This window comes from Cynara cardunculus, unplaced genomic scaffold (genome assembly GCF_001531365.2).
Source record: "Cynara cardunculus var. scolymus isolate 2C unplaced genomic scaffold, CcrdV1 Un_Scaffold_1866, whole genome shotgun sequence".
Lineage (NCBI taxonomy): Eukaryota > Viridiplantae > Streptophyta > Magnoliopsida > Asterales > Asteraceae > Cynara > Cynara cardunculus.
Genome location: NW_020200898.1, coordinates 67,409 through 79,902, shown reverse-complemented (window position 1 = coordinate 79,902; position 12,494 = coordinate 67,409). Strand labels below are relative to the sequence as shown.

At 35.5% G+C, this 12,494-nt stretch overlaps 1 pseudogene; it reads left to right on the top strand.

Annotated features, from left to right (window-relative positions):
• The first annotated feature begins 1,070 nt into the window (after positions 1-1,070).
• Positions 1,071-3,431, top strand: LOC112502751 (annotated as a pseudogene).
• Positions 3,432-12,494: the final 9,063 nt, after the last annotated feature.

Here is a 12,494-nt window from a genome sequence, read left to right as displayed (position 1 = left end):
CATATCATACAGACGATCTGACAAAGCATTTTTTATATGTCTGCAAGCAAGAGTTTCCTCTTCCTTACTCATTCTTAGTTTTTCTAAATCGGCAATTCTTTGTCTATCCAGTTCTTTCCCTGGTTCAGGGATCGAATTTTTGGGAATAGGTGGGAGGTCAGTGTCCAACATATAATAGGGCTTTACTACCATCAACATGAACTTGACTTTGTCCGCATCCACCCCTACACTACAACCTTCCATCCTTCATCTTCCCCAGTGGCGGACCTAGTGGGTAAAAGGGGGGGGGGGGGGGGAGAGGCCCCCAGTCAAAAAGTCAAAAAAAATTTACCTAGGTTAAAAATTGGTTTTTTATTTCATTTATTTTCACTTCCCCCCATTAGGTTTTTCAAGGGGACCCCACTGTCGCCGGCGATTTAATATTCACGGTGCCTACTCCAGCAGTACTCCTCCTCCTCCGGCACTCTTATCCGGGCTATCAACCAGAAAACGAAAACCGCATCTTCTCCGACACTCTTCTTACGGTTAGTCGGTTACTGCTTGTCTGCTTCATCTTCATTACTGCTTCATGCCTTCATCCGCCACTGCCCACTGGTTACTGACTTACTGTTACTGCTTCATCTGCTTCATCTGTATTCTGTTTCATCTCCTTCATTTGCTTTACGGTTACTGCCATCTTGAGTCTTGACTGCTTCTGTGCTTCATTACGATTTAGATTTTGATACTTGATAATGCTTTCACCTTTCTGCTTTATCTTTCTGCATCTGCTCTGCTCATCTGCTGCTTGCCTGCTTGTCTAAGTCTTACCTAACCTGGTTGAGTACTTGAGTGGTTGAGGCTTTTAATTTATGGGTAAAGTTATGAGTGGAGACGTGGAGTGATGAGGCTCTTAATATTTAATTTATGGGTAAAGTAGGTGGAAATTGGGATTCTTAATTTACTAATATTGAATTTGTGTATATTGGATTTGGAGTGGACAACAAACAGTAGTGTGCTTTGTTTCTATTTAATTTGTGTGTATATATATATATATATTTATATGATGTATTCCCCTTGTTTTTTGCTAGAAGATGGAAAAATTTCTGAAAAGAAAACCATCAACGTCTGATAATAGTGGAAAACCTTTAAACAACTTGCGCAATGATCTTCCCTCGATGCCTAGGGAAGTTGATTTGAATAATCTTCCATCGGATCCAGCTGAAAGAAAAAGAATTTTAYAATACCACCCTAATCAAAGAGATGAAATCAGACAAAACTATTTGATTAAAGGACCGTGTCAACCACGTGGTCATGACTTTCCAAGAAGAATAATTGGGAACAAGGSAAGACGTTTTAACCCGGCTTGGTTTGATCAATACGGTAATTGGTTGGAGTATAGTATAAAAGTAGATAAAGCTTTTTGCTTATGTTGTTATTTATTTAGAGATCAATGCGGTTGACAAGGTGGGAGTGATGCTTTTTTAACCGAAGGCTTTAGTAGTTGGAATAAAACCGAGAGATTGACTACTCATGTGGGCCACATTAATAGTTTCCACAATAGAGYTGTTAAGAAGTGTGAGGACCTAATGAGACAAGGTCAATCAATTGTCACCGCCTTACATAAACAAAGTGATATTCAGAAGAATGAATATCGTATCCGGTTAAATGCTTCTGTTGATGCTGCTAGATTTTTGTTGAATGGTGCATTACCTTTTCGTGGTCATGATGAGTCAGAAACGTCTCTTCATAGGGGAAATTTCTTGGAATTAATAAAATTAATCCGGGATCAAAATGAGGCTGTTGGTAAGGTTATATTAGAAAATRCTCCTGGGAATAATCTAATGGTGGCGCCAAGTATTCAAAAAGATATCGTTCACTGCTTTGCACAAGAGGTACTCAAACATATTTTCCAAGAGATTGGTGATGATGTGTTTTCCTTATTAGTTGACGAGTCGAGTGACATATCTAAAAAGGAACAAATGGYYGTRGTTTTGCGATATGTTACAGATGGGATTGTTAAGGAGAGATTTATTGGTCTTGTACATGTAAAGGACACAAATGCTTTATCTCTTAAATCTGCGATTGAATTCTTATTTGTTGAACATGATTTGAGTTTGAAAAGGGTTAGAGGCCAAGGTTATGATGGAGCAAGCAATATGCGTGGCCAATTCAATGGTTTGAAAGCTTTAATYATGAGAGAAAATAGCTCAGCATATTATGTCCATTGTTTTGCTCACCAACTTCAGTTAGTTGTTGTGGCGGTTGCACATAAACACATCRAGACTGGAAAATTCTTTGACATGATAGCATCTGTGATGAATGTGGTTTGTGCTTCTTGTAAGCGAACAKATATGGTTCGAGAAAGTCAAAAGGAGAAAGTACAAGAAGCCATTGGTAGCGGTGAAACTGAAACAGGGAGTGGGTTAAATCAAGAGCTTTCTCTTGGAAGTCCTGGAGATACACGGTGGGGTTCACACTATAAAACACTTAAGTGTTTGGTTGATTTGTTTCCATCTGTTATTGAGGTACTTCAATATGTTGAAGATGCGTGCGAGAATCCTTACAGCCAATGTCAAGCAAATGGTCTTCAAATATATTTCCAATCATTTGATAGTGTGTTTTATTTGCACTTGATGTTGCATATTTTGGGGGTCACAGAATCATTGTCACAGGCTCTTCAGAAAAAAGATCAAGACATCTTGAATGATGTTTCAATGGTGAAGTCAACCAAGCGATAGTTGCAACAATTTAGAGTTGATGGATTTTGTCGGCTTCTTGAGAAGATCTCTTCTTTTTGCAAAAWACACAACATCGAAACAGTTAACATAGAGGAAGTTTATGTCAATCCAAAAAATCGAAGACACAAGACAAATATCACATATCGACATTATTACGAGTACGAATGTTTTAACACGGTTATGGATATGCAAATTCAAGAGTTTGGTGACAGATTTGATGAAGTAAGTTCCGAATTGCTCACTTGTATGGCCGCTTTGGATCCTCATTACTCACTTTGTGACTTTGACCCATCAAAATTACTAAGGTTGACAGAGTTTTATCCTGATGATTTTAGCAATGACGAAAGAACTACACTTGAGCACCAACTTCAACTATACATTGACAATGTCCAACATGATGAATTATTTGCTAATTTGAAAGGTATATCCGAGCTCGGTAGAGTGATGATTGAAACAAGGAAACATCTTGTGTTTCCTTTGGTTTATCGATTATTGAAGCTTGCATTGGTTTTGCCTGTTGCAACCGCAACAGTCGAGAGATGTTTTTCTGTAATGAAGCTTGTGAAGCCAGCTTTGCGCAATCGAATTTGTGACGATTTTTTGAATGCGTGTGTCWTTTGTGCCGTAGAAAAAGAAATAYTTGCTAAGGTTACAAATCAAGATGTAATGACTCGTTTTCAAATGATGAAAACTCGTAGAAATCAACTTATGTAATCACGTATTATTAATTATAATGATTGATGTGTTGGTATATTGTTAATTTAAGTGACCCCAGTGTATAAAATTCCTGGATCCGCCACTGATCTTCCCCGTTATGCCACAATCCCTCTCCCCTTACGCCACCATATTATCTTCAGATATGAGGCTTTCGTCTAGATGTGGATCTAAGGCTGTTGTTTGAATTTGCAATGATGTTAAAGTAAACGAAGAGGGATCTGCAACGGTGTTGAAGTCGCCGTCTGAGAAACTGGCCACATCCCTCTTTAAGAGTAGAAGTTTGTTCACAGATTTTAGGTTTTTTGTTTACCAAAATTGTATTTGATTTAATGGGGTGAAATAACATATAGACAAAAATTGCGTTTGTTTCATGAGGTGAAATAACATATAGACGAAAATATTGTTTCATTTCATGGGGTGAAATAGATTATAGATGAAAATTGTGTTTCATTTCACGTGATGAAGTAACATGTATATGAAAATTATGTTGGATTTTATGAGGTGAAATAACATATAGATGAAACCTGTAATGTTATTTCATCAGCTGAAATAACATGGAGTCCGAGACTGCTAAACTCCATTAAAGTTGGATCTTAAATTTTGTTCTTTTGGCTTAAAACTGGGTAGATAAACCATAATCATTGCATAAAAATTTAATTATGGTTGGGATTGGTTCTCAACCTTTTTATGGTTCTAATTTGATTTAACATTGTATATATATGTGTGTGTATATATACATGTATATATAGGGGATATTCAAGGAAAAACTTCGTATTTTGTGAGTTATGAGGTCCATTCCTAGTCTTTCATCATTAGTAATCAATCGTTCACATTATAATGTTAATTATGGTAATTATCTATTAATTTTTGGAATTTTTAAATTTATGGATAATATTTAAGGTTAAAGTAGTAGTCTTTTCATAATTCTCCTCTCTTGTGCCTCTCTCCTTCATCCAACGAACGTTACCGGTTTCAAACCCGTATACTTTGTAATACATGTTGTGGTACATTACCACTCTACATACACTACAACTGTGATACACTATGATTCGTTTTTAAAACCCATAAACACTACCACTGTATCACATCATGCAAAATAGTGTATCACTATAGGATTAACAACAAGAAACAGAGAGCCAACATCAATATGTATCATATCATCATATTGAAACGTTACCTAGACAGTGAAGAATATAACATATTTTTTTACTTACAATAATGGGATAACACATCGTGATAAATGTACGAATATGACATATTGTTGCAAAATCCGTATGAAGAGATAAGAAGACTCCAAGAAATTAGATGATCAAAAAGTTATGAGAGTAAACATGGAAATTATTAAGATAGTCATGGAAAGATTTTCTCACCATGATTTGCTTCTCCTATAGATTTGCTTAGTTCTCATCAAAAGATAAAATTACTAATTAACCCTTCCGTTATTAATTAAACAAATATACTTAATTCTCTTAGATGATTGGTGTAAATTGGATGTCAGGATCTCTTAAAATTTTGAGTTTTCATTTGATTAAGCCCTTATATATAGGTCAGGTGAGCAGAACTTCACTTAGAACTTGTGACAAAGACTTGGTGTGCAAGGAAGTCGATTTTTTTGTACGATTTCAATGGAATTGAGACAGTTCAGGGAGAATTGCAAAGAACAACGGAATAACAATTTAATAAACATTAATTACATCAAATCCAATGATTACTAAAAATAACAATTTATCAAATGAAAAAAGAGAAAATTGGTACATTTTAATGATGGATAATTGTTGGTCTCAACCATCATATTGTGTATAATACTAATTGACGTTCGACTAAAGCACTTTAAAAAATTATTGTTTTCTTTGTTACTAGGTGCATATTCGATAATATACTATCCATCGGATATCACATCTATCCCTATCATTTGACATCCTTGCATACTTCAGATGCATGATGACTAAGGATATGAATAATTGGCATTTCTTCATATGAAATATCTTTGATCCGATTGATTTTATCATCGGATGAAGAATCATACCTTCACCAACTATCCATTTATATCCGATGTAAACTTCATAATGTCTATAAATTGGTAAAATCCGTATTGTAGCTTACTTTTAGAATATAGACAAAGGTAGGCTTTTTACTTGTAAAAGTCTTATAACTATCTGTATTGATCATAGAGTAAAATGCCTTCAGCAAAATCGAAAACTAGTTGAAGTGGGGTTAAGATCGTCACTAAAGCGGATTGGTTTGTCATCTAGCCGAAAGAAGATCAGTACAAGGTAAGAAGTCAACTAGTAGTCTGACAAATACTACTACTAGTAAGCTGAATCTTGAATTACAAACATGGCCAACAAGTTTGGTTCACCAAATCACATGCTTCTTATCTTAGTATGAGAACATGTGATCATGTCAGCCTAAACAATTTTAAAAGGACCATGAATGGTACTTTATTTGCTTTACTGTTCCCTAGTCATACTAAAGGATGAAGTAAGATAAAAAAAATGTGTCTACATCAAACTCAATGGTTGAAGTGAAGAGTACTAGGATACATGGATTAACCAACCAGAAGAACACACACTATAAAAGTTGGACAAATAGCATTAAATGCAAAGATGGCTACAAAAGGCCAACCCTTGGCATATATCGCAATTCACCCGTTTTGAAAGAACACTCCTTGTCAAAGTTTATAAAGTAAATTCGGGGTTATCCTCCGAAGAGCTTCCTAAGCTCATCGGTCTGAAAGAGAAACCTTCTTCCTCCCTCTCTTTTAGTTAGCAAGTTTGTCACAGTCAGGTTGTTTACGATCACAAGTCTTACCTTCATAACTTCCACAACAAATATGTAATTCTTTGTTTTTATATAAGTTATAGAGCAAAAAAAAAGTGAAAATTTGTTGTGTTTGTATTCAAACCCCCTCTTCTACAAACACTTCATGTGTAAGTCATCATCTTCTAGGACCAACATTAATCCTACCCATTTACTAAAATCCCTTAAATAAAGGAAAGTTGCCACAATTTATGAAAACTTCCTTTATCCTCTAAAAAGAATCTACAAATAGATATTTCATAATCTACAAAAAAATATTCTATAACTGATTACATTATTCCATTTATGCATTGCATGAACATGTGAATGAATCACCGTATTTATCGTCTTTTGATTTCTAGGTTGCATGCATATGTGAATGGATCACCGAATTCATCGTCTTTCGGTCTCTTGGATGCATGCACATGCCAACAAATTGCCTATCTATCGTCTTTCAATTTATGGGTTGTTGGTAGGTTATTTTTCACACCCTTTGACTTATAAAAGGAACTACAAAGCAAGTATACAATATGGTCCAATGTCGTCTTTCCAAGTAATAAAGTGGTAAAAACCGTATATCGTCCACGGAGATTGTAGCAAAGACTTAATAAAAGTCCAAAGAAAGAGATGATTCAGATGATGAAATTGAAGACTTCAGTTTGATTATGAGTTAACAATGATTAAATAACATAATATAAAGGGTAGCATGGGTGTAAGACTTATGGAGAAATGCAAACACAAATTTTAGCAGACAATGCTGTAGGAATGCTACAACATACAGTGAGCCAAAACTAGTTTCATCATCTATTTTGAAGGTATCCCTCTTAGAGTTCACCTTTGCACTATATTATAGCTTTCAACTCATATCTCTATGTGGTATCCGGACCAGGGATAGTGACAAAATGGTGTTTTCAAAATATATAGATAAACAAATTTCTTTGTTAAAAATCACTCTCTCGAGCCGATTCCCACATCATTCAAGTTGGCGTGTGTTCTAGATAGTTCATCTCTGAATCTATCGCACTTTGACACTTTTAAAGAGTGACTAACCTGTCGAGAGTTAATTTTGAAAGATATAAATGACAAGTCTCCTTGTCGGCAACTTTCTCAAGTCTCTCATATAATTCAAGTTGACGTGCATTCAATGGCTTATCTCCAAGACCATGACACTTTAACACTTTCAAAGTGATCAACTAATCAACAAGTGTACTTGGTTTTTATAAAAACTTGAATGAAATAGTGGAACATTGTTATTGCGAAACAACTTCCACTTTCCTTCGGTTTAACATTTCACCCCTTATGTTACATCCAAGTTATTAAAATTAGCTACTCATTACGGAAAATAAATGACATGAAATATAAAGAACAGAAAGTAAAGACATAAATATAAATGACGGAAAGTAAATGACTGAATATAGAGAGCGAAAATTAAATGACAAGAAAAGTAAATAAAGTAAGAACAATGCCGCAACAACTCATAACGAAAAACAATATTTAAAGAAAATTCAAGAACTAACTTGCATAAGCATAATAACTACAGATCTGATTGTTAAATGTCTACGGGATGATTAAATGAAAGCAACTAAGGTCCCTGTTTATACAAAAGACTTAAGCAACAAGACAAAAGTATTGGAAATAACCATGTTCCTTAAAGGTAGACAAAAGTAAAAGGGGGATATCACATCATGAACAAAAGCAACCTCCAAAAACCCCTTCTTCAGCTGTAATGGTTATTAGCCAACATATCATTTTGTCTTCATTCTAAGTCGACGGCTGAATCATTAAGCACTTCTCCAAAAGGGCTGCTTTATAACAGATCAATGTTGTTGGAATGCTGCAGTATAGAACATAATGTTTCCAAGTTAAAATTACTTCTACTCAAATAGTGTAAAGACAAGTTAATCACTCAATTTAGTTCCAAGTATAACAAATGAAGAATAAAGTAATAAAAGTGACTCAAGTTTGGGATAAAAGAAAATAAACTACCTAATAAGTAAAGAAATGGGTACTTTATGCATTGAATAATCAATGCTTATCAATTGCATGCACATGTGAGTGAGTCATCGTAATCACCATTCTTTATTTTACGTGAATGCACATGTGAATGAGTCGACGTATTCAAAATCCTTCATTTTATGACTGCATACACATGTGAATGAATCACTGTGTTCATCGTCTTTCAATTTCTAGGTTGGAAATGGATTCAAAGATCTATGCTTTAAAACCGTTATCTATGCACATGTGCATAAAAATCAGAAAACATATTTTCAAAAGATAAACTATTGAATACTACTAGTTATGCATATTTGCATGAAATCTAGAAAAAAAAATAACTGAATATTGTTACGTATGCACATGTGTATAAAACCTAAGAGAAAAAGTATTTGAATACTATTACATATGTACATGTGAATGAAATCTAGGATTACTATGCACATGTATATAAAACCTAAGAAAAATTAGTATTTGAATATTGTTACTAATGCACATGTGCATAAAATCCAAAGAAACAATTTTTCAAAAGATTGATGATTGAATATTTTTTTATATGTGCACATTTACATAAAACCCAGAAAACATATTTTTCATAATATGAATGATTGATTTTAGATGAAAAGAATTGGAAAGTACTCGGGGAGTAAAATCCCTAGAAATGGGAGATGAAAACGTGATAAAAATCATACATTTATTCGACATTATATCAAGGTACAACTCAATTAATAATGTTTGGGAAAGAAGGTTGTTTTCGTTCCCTTTTTTGTCGAGTTTGAAGGTGAATTGTCGTCGATAGACCTAGAGATGAGCTCCACAATTTTTGTTTGGAAAAGAAACGATTTGAAGGTGATCTTTATTTGATTTGGTTGACATAATTTTCTTTGAATAAAAAATAAAAAATAATTTGGAGTTGATTTTCATTTGACATTTTTTTGCAAATGATTTGACAGGAGATTGTTGTGGGAAGGGTACATTTCCATTTCTCATTTTCCAAATTTGCTTCTTATTTTCCAAATTCCACCCCCACATAATCCAATGGACCTTTTTGTGTAAATTACCCTCTCTTTTTAATTATTTACAAGTATGTCATTATCATATTTGCCCTTCATTGTTTTGATCCAAAGGGACTAAAGTGTTTTCCATTTTTTTATTTATTTGCAATTTTCCGATGAAACTCACTCACACGTATTCTCTCTCTCTCTCTCTCTCTCTCTTTATATATATATATATATATATATATGTGTGTGTGTGTGTGTATGGGCAAGTTCATTAAAGAATCCTAAATGTTTTGAAAATCATAAGAATAAACTATTTGTGATATTCATAATATATAATATTTACAAATATTCATTATGAATAATCCTTTTATGTATGTATGAATTAGTTTCTGTTAGTGGCTTCCAATGGGCTATGGGTGTGTTTGAGCTGCATGTGAGCACAGATGAGTGTTCTAAAAAGGAGCATTCTGTTGGCGAAATTATCTGAGTCCCGATTATGGCTTAGGCGTGGATCGGGTTGAGCAGAAGATAAGATGGAGTGCAGTCCAAGTTATCAAGTTTAACTTAAATGTGATAATTATCTATTCCTAAGATATAGGGATATATAGATYATTGCCTTGTTTAAGATATAGGGATATATAGATAATTGCCTTGTTTAAATTAAATAGAGTCCTAGTTATATGCTAATACGTACATGGTTAGTATATATATATATATATATATATATATATATATATTCATAGATAGGTTCCAAAAGAGAGAGATAGAATCAATTGGAGTTTTTAAGTTAGTTTTCTTCAATACAATATTTGCGTGTTTTGGCAATCTCTTCTGTTTTTTTGCTCTGTTTACCTTGAATTGGTATCAGAGCCATTGAGATCAACAGCGGCAACAATTCCGGCGATTAATTTCGATCGTGAGCAAGACGATCAGAAATCAACAGCGATTGATTGTGGTACCTTGATCTGCGATTGGTTCAGAATTAATCCCAAATTCATACGAGTCCATTGGGCTGTTGATTGTCTCGAATCTAGTTGAGTGAAGTAGGCACAATCCGGGAAACTGTTGATCGGCCTACACGAGTTCAACACAAACTGAAAGCAGCTTTCTAGCCATGATATAAGGGCTGGATAAATCCCATTAAAGACTTATTCACGTACCACGAAGAAGTCCCAGATGACAGGAGTCCTGTGTCATAGCCGGTGGCAAAAGAACCAAACCCGTTGACGTTTCAATGTCCACTAGTAACATCAACCAATTATACCATATGGAAGATACGATTGGAAGTGATTCTTGGAATTCATGGAGTCTGGGAGGTGATAGATCCGGGCTCAGACGATGCCAAGAAAAACAATATTGTGAAGTCCCTACTAATCATAAATCAGTACGCATATCAAGTGTAAACAACATGAGCAACGTGACCTCTCAAATATCAAGTGTTACCGTTGCCACAAGTACAGACACTTTGTTTCAAGATGTCCAGATCGACCTCGAGACCATGAGGCAAACCTTCATGAGACGCAAGAGGGAGATGTGAATCATGAGGAAGGAGTGTTTTACATGATGAACCTTGTTCAAGAAACGATATTTATTAATGAAGAACAGTACATCCCGCCAAAGATCAAGTCCAACACCGAGGAAGACGATATATGGTACTTGGACAATGGTGCAAGTAATCATATGACCGGTAACTACTCGTACTTCTCTGAATTAAATGAACGTATAACCGGTCGAGTGAGATTCAGAGACGGGTCGTGCGTAAGCATAAAAGGAAAGGGCTCGATTTTGTTCGAAGAAAAAAAGTGGCGAACAAAAATTGACAAATATTTATTACATTCTATCTCTACGAAGTAATGTGATTAGTCTCGGACAAGTTACAATATTCGGTTGTGATATTCGTCTCCAAGGTGACTTCTTAACCATGCGAGATAGAGATGGAAGATTGCTTATGAAAGTCCCGCGAAGTGCAAATCGTCTTTATAAGACCCGACTAAAAGTTGGGAAGCCCTACTGTTTACAAGCTAACATTGATGAAGAGTCATGGTTATGGCACGCTCGACTTGGCCACATCTACTTTGGTGCAGTGAAATTGATGCACAAGTTAGCTAAAGGGGTACCGATAATTAAGCATCAAGATCAAGTATGTGAGTCTTGCATGGTTGGGAAACAAACTAGGCGCTCGTTCCCGAAGAAAGCAACATACAGAGCAACGTACATTCTTGAAATGGTTCACGGGGATATTTGCGGACCAGTGGATCCCCCCCACTCCAGCAGGTAATATTTATATCTTGGCTCTTATCGACGATTTTTCAAGACACATGTGGTCTTTTCTCTTGAAGCACAAAAGTGACGCAGTTGGTGTAATTATAAAATTCAAGACGACGATTGAAAAGCGAACAGGAAAAGGAATTAAAACATTTCACACAGATAGAGGTGGTGAATTTACATCACATGTATTTAATCGTTTTTGTGACCAAGAAGGTATAGCACGAATGTTGACGGCTCCTTATGCACCTCAACAAAACGGTATAGTCGAACGGAGAAACCGAACTCTACTCGAAATGACTCGGTGCCTCATGAAAGCTAGGAGTGTACCAAATTATTTTTGGGGTGAAGCGGTTCGACATGCAACCTTTATAATAAACCGAACCCCTACGCGAGCATTGGTAGGAGTTACGCCATATGAGAAATTTTATGGTGAAAAACCAGACCTTGAAGATTTAAGAGTATTTGGTTGCATTGCCTATGAAAGAATAGTTTCGAAGAACTTGAAGAAACTCGATGATAGGTCTAAACCATTGGTGTATCTCGGCAAGGAACTAGGTTCGGGAGGATTTCGCCTTTTCAATCCGCGTGAAAATAAAATCATCATAAGTGCCTATGCAATCTGTGATGAGAAAAGAGGCTGGAAGTGGAGAAATATGTTTGAAAACTCAAGCCAAGCAGTAAATGAACCAGACACTTTCACGGTTATATGGGGTGATAGACAAGCTGATGAAACCGATCAGCATTGCAACAATGTAACAGGCCCAAATTAGCCCACAACCGGCCAAGGAGGAAGCCCGGAACATGCAATCAATAGCCCTAGCCACAAAAACAGCCCACAACATGATGAAACTGACAACGATGCTACGCCTATCCCGGTACGTCGCTCAACTCGTACTTCTGTGGTACCGAAAAGATTAAATGATTATGAGTTGAATGTTAACGAACTCTTGTTAATATTTGACGAGGAACCGAGGAATTTCGATGAAGCCAAAGTGAAACC